Genomic DNA, 15,297 nt, shown 5'->3' on the forward strand with positions numbered 1-15,297 from the left:
AAATAGCCGATCTACAACTATTTTCACAATGTTCGCCTCTTGCTTACGTAATATTTAACAGTTTGGCCAGTCCTGTCGAATATTCGACTATTCGAATACTTTGAGGTCGAATAATTCAAATACTAAAAATCACTATTCGTGAATGCCCTATCATAAACATATTAACTAATATTTTAAGATTACTTTTTAAAGTGACAGTACCCCTTTAGATGACAGTCCTACTTTAAGCAAACAATGTGAATACTTTTTTTCCGCCGCTGCTTTGTTGTCAGGCGTGTCAATGAAAAGTCGTGCGGTGCTGCGCTGGCTGCCTGCCCTGCACGCCGCTGCGCATCGCTGCCAGGGCCGGCCACGCGGCCTGCGTGGCCTTCCTGATGGCCCAGGGGGCCCAGGTGGACCTGGTGGACGTGAAGGGCCAGACGTTGCGCTACGTGGCCGTGGTCAACGTCCACCTGGACTGCGTCCGCATCCTGCTGGAGGCCGGCGCGGACCGCAACGGCAGCCGGCACCACCGCAGCACCCCGCCCTACCACGCGGTGCGGGTGGGGAGGCTGGACATCCTGGAGGAACTCATCAGGTGAGCTGTTCAGTAGTTGACTGGCGTTGCCAGCCTCTATCACACACTTCGTTTTGGGAAGAGAGTCTGGGATTTCAGGAAGAGTTTTCATTTCTGGGGTTTGCCCCAAACCACGTGCCCCAAGCCTACAGAAACCAAGTGCCCCAAGCATACAACCCTGATTGGCCAACCCTTGAAACTGGTTGAGGAAATAGAATCTCAATGGATCGGTGCCAGACCGTACTACAACACCACTACCGCCAGGGGGTGTTGTTGTGTTCAGTAGGGCTGTCACGATTATGGCATTTTACATAACCATTAATTGTCTCTCCAGGGTTCCCACATTCATGAAATTCCTGGAAATATTTTGAAATTAGTAAAATATTTTTCCAGTACTGGAAAGGTTTTGGAATTTATCAAGGGTCCTGGAAGGTCCTGGAAAAAAATAGCTATGCATTGTCTTTGGCTATTGATTTTGTTAATACCTCTGAAATGACAAATTAAACATGGGCCAAATTGTCAAATAAATAGAGGCAGAAATTGTGAAAATAACAGATCTACATGCTCACAACGCCATGTAGATCTGCTATTTTCACAATAGAAACGTGTTATACAAAATTCCTCAACTCTTAGTGCTTGTCAGGGTGCCGGGTCCCCAGTTAAAATATGACAATTTGGGGGTCACAGCCTGAAAAGGTTGAGAACCACTGGCATACACTACCTGTCTTTGGGCATTGCGCATAGGAGTAAGCGACGTGTTATTGAGCTGAATTATTGTTATATAGTCCTGGAAATTGGGTCAAATATCCTGGAAAAGTTTTGGAAAAGTTTTGGAAATTCATTGGTAAAAATGTGTGGGAACCCTGTAAATAGTTCCAATCTCTACTGCTGCTATGTTATGGGATGCATTTTAAATAGTTTTAATGCATTTGAGTATTCTATGTATGTTTTATTGTTGTATACTGACTGACTGTGTGCCAAAAAGACACATTTCCATTTCAAACAAAATTATGTGGACAATAAAGATTTCTTATCTTAACTTATCTTCTTAACCCTAATCCTCCTCCGAGTGGAAAACAAGCGCTGTAAGAGTGAATACATCGAAAGCCATTGACAGGAGGGCTCCAAATGGTACGATATTTAAACTGGTACAAAACAGGGAAAGGGACGAAAACAATTAATTTGTTTATGGACCACTGCTGCGAGAGCCTTTAACGATTTAGCATTTATTTGTAGAGTTGAACATTTCTTCCCCATTCAGCTCTCAGATAGCCTTTGTCGTTGGCAAAGGGATTTTGTGAGCTCCTAAAATTACAACTTTTAGTTACTATCTTTTTCCTATTTTTCTGGGATTACTATTAGTATCATTTTATCCCTTTTTGCTGTGGAGCTGAAATCGACCCAGGCAATACACCGTTTCCAAAACTGTCCTGAAGCGACGTCATCGTGAAGTGCTCAAAAAATGTCGACAGAAGTTTTGGCCGGTTGGAGCTATAGGCTCACAGCATGTTCGATTAGCGCACACGCTCTGCAAAGATGTGGAAATCGCGCGCTCTGAGTGACATTTCCCCCTCTAGTTGCTTTTAGTAGCCCCTCCTTTCGTATCGTCTAGTTGTAGGGGTAGGCAGCAGGGCCGGATCTAGGCATAGGCAAGGGGGGGCAAAGCCCCCCTAAATGCCTTGTCTGCCCCACCAAACATGATGGCATGCAAAAATCTAAAATGTCAAAAATATTAAACTATTTGAAATATTATGCTACAACTAAGTAGATGGATAGATAAACTGACAAGATATTAGAGAAAGCAATAGATAGGTGTAAGACCTGTTGTTTGTATTGCGTGTTATAGGTATAAGTGTGCCAAAATGCTTAGTTTTCATGCATTTCGGGTTTTTTAGGGGGTTTGTCCCCCCATTTTTCCCCGCCCACTGGGCCCTTCGCGGCATGGGCTGGAGTAGCTCTGGTCCACCGCGTCACCTCCCGGTGACGCTCTGACAGACCCGTCGGGAAATGGCTAGACCCCAGTATCTGAGCCCCTCCGAGCGCTCAACATCAGTCAAAATAAACAAAACTATTTCACTACTCACCAAACCAAAGGTAGTTTTGCGTTGTTGAAACTCTATTCTCTGTGGTGGTGAACCCCTCAGCACCCCACCTTCTCTGTAAAATAAATTATTTTTGTCATGAAATAAAACGCACCCACCTCGAGCCACCTAGCGGTCACCGCAGATACAATGGTTCACAACCCAGAAATAAGCGGCGGTCGAGTTGGATGCACTTTATTTCATGCCAAAAATAGTGTATTTTGCAGAGTGCTGAGGGGTTCACCACCGCGGAGAATAGAGTTTCAACAACGCAAAACTACCTTTGGTTTGGTGAGTAGTGAAATAGTTTTGTTTATTTTGACTGATGTTGAGCGCTCGGAGGGGCTGAGATACTGGGGACTAGCCATTTCCCGACGGGTCTGTCAGAGCGTCACCGGGAGGCGACGCGATGGACCAGAGCTAGGGCTGGAGGTGACCCCCCTATCATTTCTTCCTGCCCCACCTAGTGCTAAAGGCTAGATCCAGCCCTGGTAGGCAGAATCGCGGTGGACAATGTGGTCTGAAGTGTCCCTCCACACACTATGGTGTTCTACTGGGCTGTTTGGGGGACAATGTGGTCTGAATAAGTGTCCCTCCTGTTTGGTAACAGATCCGTTCGCCCGCGCTGACTGCTGGGTGCCGGTGGGTTAAAAACAAATGCAGTGATGGGAAAAGTACTCAGATGACTTAAGTAAAAGTATCAATACTGCAATAGAAATAGCCCACTGTTACAAGTAAAAGTGTGGAATTCAAAAAGTATTGGCATCAAAGTACAAAATGTTTGAGTTGTGACTGCTTATAGATCGGCTATTTTCAAATAGCCTCGGCGGTGTCTCACGTGGATCATGGTCGCCTGAGACGGAATCACCAAAAACAAGCGCTCCTTTCCCTTGCAGCCCCCCGCGCCCCCACCGTTGTGCTTAGGTTCGTTGGCAAAAATGCTCACGCAGAGAAAACAAAGTCCTCCCTTATGTCCAATGTATTTGTATTAAAGTTCATACAGTTAACATAAAGTTGCTTGTTTAATTCAATGACAACAAAACATTATTCAGGATTCCAATAAAAAAATAGCAGATCTACCAGCTCAAAACGTGTCAAAACGCGTCACACTGTGACACGTTTTGAGCTAGTAGATCTGCTATTTTTGCTACTTTTCTGCGACAGAATTCATTTACGAAAAAAGCTAAAACACAGAGATAACAGGTGTATATGCAATGTGTCCCTCTGGAGTGAGTGTGGAAATACAGTGGTCCTCTGGAGTGAGTGTGGAAATATAGTGGTCCTCTGGAGTGAGTGTGGAAATATAGTGGTCCTCTGGAGTGAGTGTGGAAATATAGTGGTCCTCTGGAGTGAGTGTGGAAATATAGTGGTCCTCTGGAGTGAGTGTGGAAATATAGTGGTCCTCTGGAGTGAGTGTGGAAATACATTGGTCCTCTGGAGTGAGTGTGGAAATAGCGTGATTCCTAAACCCACCAGGATTGAGTTAAGACCCGCCTCCTCTCGATAATCTTGAGTATGAAAGTGCCCATGAACGTTAGTGCTGCTCGCTCAAGTGCAAAGTACCTACTACCTACTGATCCGTTACAATAATACACGCAGCATAATAGGCCCAAAGCCATATCCAAACCATAACAATTAACTGATAATCACTAAGTTTTTATTTTGAGCACAGTAGTGACAAATTAACTCTTATACTGCTTTGGACGTTCCTGTTCGCCCCAATTTTTTCTAGTGAGGATGGCCAATACGGCCGTTCGTTCGTTTGATGTTTTTTATGGATTATGATAAAAGACGTCCTTGCGCAACTTTTGAATGTATAATTGGTCGTCGGGGTCTTTTGAGGACAGCCGGAAACCGTTCATAAAAAAAAAAAGTAAACAGACTGTCCTGGCTCCGCCTGCCCAGAGCGACTCTGCGCCTACCTAGCTGCTAGCCTTGAGGGACTATATTGTTTTATGCATCGGGCTGTTAGTAGAGAAAGAGAGAGAGAAACGTTGGTAAAAGCGATCATTTTGTCGGAAATCAGTTGTTTTATAGTATTAGTAGTATAGTAATTGTAGTAGGTAGTAGTATTTAGCAGTACTAGAACATTGAGATGTATTAGGCCAAGTACTAGGCCCTGCTCAGTATCAATCCGCCGAAGCAAAGCGACCATCCCCCACCACCCCACGGCCGAGGTCCACGGAAGGAAAGTTTCGACAACAAACTTTGTTAGAATTAGGATTACAAACCTACCCGCGTTGGTGACCCAGGACCAGGCAGCGCCCACCACGAATGGTGGTGGTGGTCGTGATGATGATGATGATGATGATGATGAAGAAGAAGAGAAAAAGATTCCTGTAGTGTAGCCGTTGGCTTTGAAGAGAAACATTCCATTTCTTGGTGCCGTTGGTCGCGAAGAACCGGGTCAAAAAGTGCATCAAGAGCCTCCTGATATCCCGATATGGACTCGGAGACCCCCGCCGTTCGTTCCTGAGAGTGAGACCCCCGCGCTGGATCGGCACAGCACAGTGGACACACATCTCGGGCGCAGTATAGACCACCGCCCGCCGTGACCGCCGCCACCCATTCAACAGCCAGACGTACAGAGGCAGAGACTCACTGGACGATGGCCATGATTCTACTGTCCAGAGTGGTAAGACTTAAATCCAGTGCATCTGCATGTATGTATAGTATACTGTATGTGAATCGCTTCAGGCTTTCCACTGCATCCGTGAGGAAGTCTGGTTTGATTGACAAGCCTAAAGTCTGGTCTGGTCAGACGTGATCTCTATTGTGAATACACCAGTGGGATCCGGTCTAGAGCCCGCCTACTGCATCCGGTTATTTACACGCACACATAGACTACATGCAAGAAACGTTTCCGTATCCGGACCGGATCAGCAACTTGATCCAAGCATAGAGTTAGGATCCAAGTGCATTGCGTTTGTTTTTGCTACACAGGACACACGTGGATTTCCTATTACGTGCGTGCACGTACCGCATGTAGTGTACGGTGCACGGCACAGGTTAGCATTTAGCCAGCTACTATGATTATTTGATGGGATTTTAGGATTTAGTGGCTTAGTTTGTGTGTGCGTGCGTACAATGCGTGTGAGAGAGAGAGAGAGAGAGGTTTCTTTTTACGTGTGGTGCACGTGCGGTGCACGCGCGTGCACGTACGGTGTGCGTTGCACGCGCGTGATCGTACTGTGCACGTGTACGGTGCACACCCGTAGCCTTTCAATTCAATTCAATTCAAAGGAGCTTTATTGGCATGAGAAAATATAGTTTACATTGCCAAAGCAAGTGTTATAAATAAAAACAGTTGAAAATGGGGAAGATAGCCTATATATACAGTTGGAGGAAGTACAGCTTTGTGTAAACAGAGCTATGTTGCATTGTGACATTTTATATATACATACAGGATATAAAGGGCATTTCACTGTGACAGTAAATGCATGGTAACTATTTACTATATCTGCATTTTATGTATTACATTATGAACTTATTGTAAGTCACTCATATTTGCTAATGTCAAAATTGTAAATTGATTTGTTTACATATAAACAGTTTGATATTTTCCTGGCTATGATTTTAGATGATGAGTCGGATGGAGAGGTGCCGGGGACTCCTTGTGTTCTTAGGTCTATACCGTTTGGAGGTAATAGAGGTAAGGAGAAAACAAAAACTGATGCATTTTGTATAATTCTATAGCATTTTAGAGTAGATACAGCTATCTGTTTGTTCAATGCTTTTATCATTTACATCATAATGTCATGGACCTGTCTGAGACATGCTGGGTGTGTAAATAATTGATTTCATTTTGTGCACATCATGTTTACTAGTTTATATTTTACTACTGTGATTTCAGAAGAGTCAAGTGCGGCACAGCCTACTTCTTCATTGCCACATCGTGGTCGTCCAAGGACAAGGATAGGTAAAGAACAAAAACCTTTTTTCTGTAAATCAGACTTAGACATCAAAGGGGGCTTGAGCCCATGCCCTTTATCCATCTGTAAAAAGTGCCCTCTCCAGACCATGAATTCTGTTTTTACATAATTACTAGTATATACTGTATAGAATGTTAGAGAGGCAGGGGCTGAAATGTCTAAAACAGCCTTTTGATGAAAATAGTAGGCCCCCAACCTCCACGCATTCTGCTGTGACGCGTTGTGAGCTTGGAGGTGTACTATTTTTCATGTATTTTATTGCGACCGCTAGGTTTCAGTCGTTTCAGTCGTAGTCTTTTATTCAAAAGACTACGACTGAAACAAAATCAAAATTTGCTGTCAAAAACAACACTGCTTACTCGTAGTAATTATGTATTTGTATAATTTACAGATCGACCATGGGCTCGTGTAGGGGTAGGGGTGCAGAGTTCAGCAGACCTGGGGGAGCCCTTCCGGAGGAGCCTGGCTGGAATGAAACAGAATGGAGCCCCAGAGACATTGAATTCACTGCAGTCCCTGGACCTGCTGCACTTTGTAGGCGCCCTTTGAATAAAAGTGGACCTATCAATGGAAATATCTTGGTTTGGTTTGTACAGTTCACGGAATTTGGAGACAAGATAATCTAGAACTGGGCGTATTTTGAACATCCTGTCACCACTCTTTGCATCTGGACCTGTGTTATCTAACAGTTCCAGGTAGTCCACTGGATCTTGGGACTTGAGAGCACCAGCATGATAGCATTAGAAGCGGGTGTGAAATATGGGATAAAATCTTATATTCTCTGTGATTCAGGTACAGGTTACTGTTTCAATATGAAACCCTACTGTGGAGAATCTGTTTCCCTGCTTGAGACGGTTGAATTCCTCCTTGATGGGCTAGCAGGTTATGGATATCGATTATTTATGGATAATTGTATCACACACACACACACACACACACACACACACACACACACACACACACACACACACACACACACACACACACACACACACATGCACACACACACACATGCACACACACCCACGCACGCACACACACCCGCACGCACGCACACATATACACTCTGTAGACATGTAGTGGTTGAGGCCTGTGTAAGTGCAGGTAGGCCACAACCTTTTTCCATTTGCAGTATTACAATTGAGTTCTAGTGTCTAAAATGTTGTTTTATATTTTATTTTCATTTTCATCAATCATTTGTACTGTACTTCAACCTAAAAAGAACCCTGAAAGCAGAAGCAGGATTCAGGCTGAATCTCATGTCACTGTGTCAATGTTCTGCACTGCTCCTTACTACTGCTCTTACTTCTCTTACACACTAAAAGTGTGTAAAAAGCACTTGTTTTTATTTTTTTGAATTTGTTTGTAAACAACAACTGAGCATAGGTGTGATGTTACTGTGTGATGTTACTGCCAACACTAAAGGATAAAGAGAGATTTCTGCCTGAAAATGTCTCCTTCACAAAAATGCATTTTTCTCAGCTTTATGTTCTCAAAGAGCTGTTTTTTAGGCCATATTCAGCAGCTTCTAGCTAATGAATAGAACATGATAAAAACACGAAATCTTTTTCTGTTGCAAAGTAGACATTCTATTCTTCGTTGCCATATAATTGTTGTCTTTATAGTCAAAGCCAATTTTCTCCAGTAGGCCTTCAAAGATGAGCGACAATTCTCAAATTTAGCTGGCAGTGGATGGAGCTTTTTGTTAAATTCTGTGGCAGTAAAAGAGTTAATAGCTTTCTCAGTACGTTTTTCTCTTTAGCAAAGTTACAAAGTTTTCCCTTTATTAAGCACAGTCAGTTTCAAGTTTTTTTTAGCACAGTTTATTTTGAGCACTGTAGTGAGAAATTAATAGCTGTGCATTGTGCAAATGCAGGCTTTTCTCAAGTACAAGTCTTCATGCCTCTGACTTTATCCACCCTCCATGTGTCAGGCAGGGATTTCAGCCACTCCTGGAAGTCCTCGCGTTTCCGCGAGGCGGGTCTTAACTCAATCCTGGTGGGTTTAGGAATCACACGTGGAAATACATTGGTCCTCTCCATCATTAAAGTTGCCCAATCGTTAAGCATCCCGGCCCTAGTTGTAGCGCACCCTAAAGGTCACATGGAGGTCATGTCAGTCGGCTGTAGGCAGGCAGAGTGGGCGGGGCTTCCTCTCTGTCCACTGCTGACCCCACTGGAGAGTTGAAGAGCCTGACGTCATCGCCACCTAGTGGCCACAGAAGGAACATTACTAGTAAGACGCCTCAGGGCGACATGCAACCTCGCCCTTGGCCATCTGGCCAGTGATGTATATCGGACCAGTTACCCATATATGGAGACCCCCACATGATAGTCAACAATGTTATGTCAAAAAATGCCCATATATGGGCATTACCAAATATTGGCATTCCCAGATATGTCCTGAATATTGATGACATTGGGACAGGGATCTCCATATATGGGCATAAAATATATGTTAATTAGTAAAGCCAAGCAGGGCCTTGGCAAGTTAGGGCCTGGGTTTGATGCCTGGGGATCTCCATATACTGTATGGGCAAAAGGGGTACCCTAACAGGGCATCATCTGGGAAAACCCATATACTGTATATGGACATTTTATTTATGTTATCCTTTATTAATATATATCCATATACAGATATGGTCTTAATATTAACCTTTTCAGGGAAGGTAGGGTGTAAATCAGAGTAAGGCTCTTTGGCCAGTTAGGACCTGGGATTGATGACATCAGAAATCTCCATATATGGTCATAAAAGGGATTTTTGTTTCTGGGAATGACCATAAATGGACTTTTTATTTTATTTGATCCTTTATTAATAATAATGTATGGGTTAGGTATATGTATCCATATACGTACAATATATTTTATGCCCATACATGGAGATCCCAATCTGAACCAGACACACAGATATGGGCCATGCCTTTTCCATCTGGCCAGTGATACTGTATATATATATATATATATATATATATATATATATATATATATATGTTACAGTTAGATTGGGTAACTCAGTTAAATCATGGTAAGAGCACTTGTTTTGTCGTTCACCACACACCAATCACCACCAGATGGCGACAACAGCCATTCACTAGTGTAGGCGCTGACGTCACTCGTTTGTGACTCTTTCGTTTATTTACTAGCCTAGCTCGGCAGTGTTTAGCCATTAGCTTACTATGCCTTACTCTAACCCTAACCCTAACCTTAACCTCAGTAAAACTATGCCTAACCCTAACCCTAACCTCCGTGGGGTGAGGCGCATCATTCCTGCCGACGCTACGTTGTTGTGGCTCAAAGCGAACGCTTGTTCCGCCCCGCGCCGCACGACGAGCGCTCCGTTTCTCAATCCAACAGTTTCTCTATCTAACCGTGACACACACACACACATATATATATATATATATCACGACATGACTGACACAGTATGGATATCCAGGGTTTGATCTTTGATGAGGTGATGTCACGTGACATCACTTCCTGTACTGACTGAAGGACGGACAAGCTGCGACATTTCTCATGGTATACTGCGACCTTCGGTCGCAACAACAACATAATCTGAAGGGATTTGGTGTAGCAGGGAAAAGGAGGGGACCAAGTACCATGGTCAGTACACCCGTTGCTAGTAGTTTTGGCAGGTGCCAAGTGCTTCTAGCTAAGGGAAATCATCATCTCCATAAAGCTTGGTAACCTATGGAATCACAAAGCACAAAGTGCTCTAAAATCCCTGGGTAGATGGCTGTGTCGACTCTGAACTTAATAAAACACAGTGAACCAATACCAGCAATACAATGCAATGGTGGTTTTGCTCCACACTGTGCCTCTATCAAAGCAAACCTGGGCTTCCATAACACCTCAGCAGTACCACAGGCTGATTACACGCCCCATTGATGAAGACATTTGTTCAAAAGTATCCCATACCAAATACGAGTGCATCATTTAACATAACCTTTCAGAAGTTTGACATTTCTGTATTATAAATCCTTCTTTTGAAGTAATATTCTAATATTTTGAGATATGGATTTTTTAAGAACAAAATTGACTTTTTGGTTACCAACGCGCTCTGACTTGACTGGTGTGGTGTCCTATTAGATCAACATGTATTCATTGGAGGATGGATCGCACACAGTGGCAAGAGTTGCCTTTTCTTATTTTATTATTACATGGATGAATGTTTTGACATCCATGTAATAATAAAATAAGAAAAAGCAACTCTTGCCACTGTGTGCGATCCATCCCCCAATGAATACATGATAGTTATGATAATGATAGTTACCCAGACCTGCCAACCCTGGCAAATTTTTTTGAGTACTCATGCGCGGGCACGAAGCGCCCGCGCGGCGCCCGCAGCGCCCGCGCGGCGCCCGCGGTGCAATTTTTGTTGTTTTCCCGCACAAAACAGCGCATATTTTGGGGGGTTCCATGCACCTTTTTGGGTGGGACCTTTACAGTTATGTTAACAAAATTTCACACCAGAAATGTAGCACATTGCATGTCTTGTCTTGTCTTGTCTTGTCTTGTCTTGTCTTGTCTTGTCTTGTCTTGTCTTGTCTTGACTTGACTTACACTAATAGGAGGAGGCAAGATGTTAGAACAACCTTTTAAATAAAAATGCCATTTGGTCTGGAGAAAAAGTAGGCTAGTATTACCAGGCAATACAGTAATGTTGCTTTGGCAATATTGTTGACAAATCTTTAATAAAATATACTAACTGCACTTGCTCAGAGTTAGTTAACAATAGACTAGCAAAACAGTCTCACCAGTGACTTAATGAATGAACATACATCAACATAATCATGTTATTCAAATAGCAAAATAGCTTTAGATTGTCAGGTAGGCTATTTACCTTTAAATATTTACCTGTGTCTTTGTTAAACATTGTTGATTGAGCAGCCTAAATAAAACCACCTTTCTGAGCATGATTTGCATGAAGTTGAAAGTATTCAACTCATGTAGGTTTCTATTGCATTCATTAATTGATATATAGGCCTACATTGTGTATAGATCACATACCGTCTAGTCTGTATATTCATTCATAGAGGATACAGGCTACTCATTGTTAACAAACCATTAATGTCTTCATATATTCACAGGTGATAAATAACTTGTTCACCTTTAATGTTTTTTAAGGGTGGACTTTCAAATAGTGGAGAATACATGGTTAGTTAACAATGAATAGCCGATCTAGTATCTACAAGCTCACTACGCGTCGCACGCAACGTGCTGTGAGCTTGTAGATCGGCTAGTCTTGTCAGTTGTCATCATCATCCCAGCTGCTACCAGCGTGAAAGCGCAAACGTCGCGTCCATCAGCAACACCATGAATGAAGTACAAGCCGAGTGAATTGGACATTGCGCTACGTGGTTAGCAGCTAGCTGCTAGGCTAGTGAAGAAAGTGAAACGGCAAGCGGCAGCTGCAGTCACTGGTACAGAGTTTAGGAGACTGCACATTTGCAGGGAAGGATTGCACTGCATTTCGATCACTTTGCATTCGTTTTTTCCTCTCTTGTAAAGTGCAACCACAATCGTGAGTAGTTTTGCTGCTGCGCTAACGTTAGCTCCGTCTGTCTCGAAGGCTACTAGCATTCTGATCCTGGATCAGCCTGCCACTGCTGTCGTAGACTCTGCTTTGAGTGGGCGTATCCACCTCGCTCACACACATGTAGCGAGACGTCACCACAGTCGCTTGAAATGCACACAGCCGGGCCAAATGAACGCTCATGGAACCGTTATAGGAACCGGTCATGAAAATATGATGGAACCGGCTCCGGTTCCTCAATTTGCGTAGCAATGAGGGGAAATAGTGTACCTGCGTATTGACACTTAAAATGCGTACTTAGTACGCAAAATGCGTACGGGTTGGCAGGTCTGGTTACCAACTCCCCCCGCGAGGGAAATTCGGGTATCGCAGCCCAACCCAGCTGCTTTTTTTCAGCTTAACCCAGCTGAACCCAGTGCAGCCCACAAGGAGCGCGAGGGGGGAAGCAGTGATAGCTGGAGCGGGGAATCGTACCTGCGACCTCTGGGGTCTCCAGAGTCCTAGGTATGGACACTAACCACTCAGCCATCACTGCTCTAAACTGCTCTAATACATGAAGAACAAGAAGCAGTGCTCTTCCGAGCACAGGTCTCCACCAGGCCAGGCGTCCTGGTGGTGCTAGGCCAATGTAAAAAGGGTGGCATATGTTCTTCACCTTAGATTAGGGGTGTAACGATACATTTTAATAGCGATTCGATACACATCACGATACATGGTTAACGATACGATACATGGACGATATTGGTTCATTCATGGTGATACGATACGATTCGATTTAATGATTTAAAATCGATATAGTAACTATTTAGCAAAGACATTAAATCTGTGTGAAAGGTGTGGATAGTGCAGGTTTTTAAGGGAAACATGTATTATTATGGATATAAATAAGTAAACACAGTGATTATCTGCCAAATACATGGACATTGTATATTGACAAACCTGCACCTTGACATGAACCCAGAGATTACACACATTTATCGATAGACCAGTGTAGCTATATGGAAAGGAAAAGTAATTAAACCCCTCCTTTTTATTTTTTCTTCTTAAAAATGCTAAATACAATACACAAGTAGGTAGTTTCGATACAATCGATTCTTTGCACTGCCGATTCGATACGATACAAAATAAAACGATGCGATTCGATTTTAGCTGTTTTCATTTCGATCTACTTCGATTTTTTAAGTTAAAAACGATATTTCGATACAGTTACTATATCGTTACACCCCTACCTTAGATCTTTCATGGCAATCGGACGCTGCATGCATGATTTGAGGCATTGTGTTCCAAAAATGTGTTTTGCTAAAGTCTACCTGCTGGTGGCGCTATAACAGCCCAATGTGAAAAAGGTAGCATTTGTTCCTTGACCTAGTGGGAATAATTGTGGCAAATTTCACACTAATCGCAAGCTGCGTTGATGATTTGGGGCATTTGTTCAAAAACGGAGCAATCCTGCAAACTTTGGAAGCCAATATTAGCCAATTAGGATGGAATATGAAATATCAGACGGATCGGACTTGATCACATGACTATAGAGATGTGATCAAGTGTACCGATTTGCTTGATTTTTGGATAAAATCTCAAGGAATAATAGGAAAAAATGTGTTTTACATAAGTTGGCCTCCTGGTGGCACTATAAAAGACTGATGTGAAAAATGCAGTGAAAGGGTTTTTCCTTGGCCTCTAGGGAGTGCGCTTACAAAGTTTGAAACTGATCGGTGGAGTTATAGGTAAAACCACAAATCGGCCTGTTATAGCGCCACCATGAGGCTGATTTAAAAAATTTGAAGTGGCATTTCTTCTTCGACCTAGTGGGAACGTCTGTGCGCGATTTCATGATAATTGCACTTTGCGTTTGGGATTTGAGGCATTTTGTTCAAAACGGCTCAATCCTACAAACTTTGGAAGCCAATCTTAGCCAATCAGGATGGAATATGCAAAATATTTGGATAAAATCTGTAAGAGCAGTGCACAGAAAGGTGTTTTGCAAACATCGGCCACTAGGTGGCGCTAGAAAAGGCCCATTTGAAAAATTTAGGGCAGAGGTTCTAGATTGGCATCCAGGGAATGTGTGTGCTCACTTTGGCAGCGACCGGGCCAACGGCGACTGAGATTAGGTGCACACAAACTGCGAGGACGCACGCACGCACTGACGGACGCACGGACGGACGGACGGACGGACGGACACACGGACAGACGGAGGGGAAAACATACTCTCCCCCATGCCTTCGGCTGGTGGAGACAATAAACAAGGACCTAGCATCTGTCTAAACAATATACTACATAAATAACATTGTTAACATTGTAGTCAAGTTGAGAGAAACTGCAAAGCAGAATGCCCCAACACTCCAGATTAAACAGGTGCATTGTGTGCATTTAGTTGTGGTCAATAAAAACAATCAAAGTAACAAAAGCATGGTGATGAAATAATGACCATGGAATGTCTCCTTGGTCGTCATATATGTACAACACTAGTGTCTCTTACCCTGCCAGGCACACAACTCTGTGTAGAGGTCTGTCTGAGGAACCAGGATCTCCTGAAAACACACACATTTTAACCATTATTTATTTCCACATAAGGGAGAAACATACAGGACACAATTATTATTGGTGCAGCAAGAATACATTCACTAAATCATGGCATTTTCATGATACAATAAGCATGTCACTCAGTACTCTATGGCAGGGGTTTTCAAAGTGGGTGACGGGGCACCCTGGGGTGCCGCGGCAATCCAGGGGTGCCGCTATCTCTAATACAGACACTTCATCAACCACAACAGCATCTGGTGTATTAGCTGTCAAAGATGTAAATATGACTGGGTTATGACAGAGATGTAAATATGTCTGGGTTATCACAGAGATGGAACATGGATGTTTGTACATTCTCTCTGTAGATGCATGATATTGGTATGTGTCCTTTGCTGTGAGTTCCACTATTAAGTACAATAGGCCTACCAGTCAGGTAGATAGTACAGTAGTTCTACTAGTGAGTATATAGTACAGTAGTTCTACCAGTCTAGTCGTTTGATTGATTGACTATTTTATTAGACAAAAATGGAGAACATACACGTATAGTCAGTCCAATAAAAAACATTTTAGAACAGTACAAGTACAGTTAAACACCCTGCTTAAAAAGGAGCATCCCAAATAAGTCATTTTATGGTATTGTTTACGTCGTAAGTCCTTCGTATTCAAT

The sequence above is a fragment of the Nannobrachium achirus genome (assembly GCF_963921795.1).
Source record: "Nannobrachium achirus genome assembly, contig: SCAFFOLD_210, whole genome shotgun sequence".
NCBI classification, from domain to species: Eukaryota; Metazoa; Chordata; class Actinopteri; order Myctophiformes; family Myctophidae; genus Nannobrachium; species Nannobrachium achirus.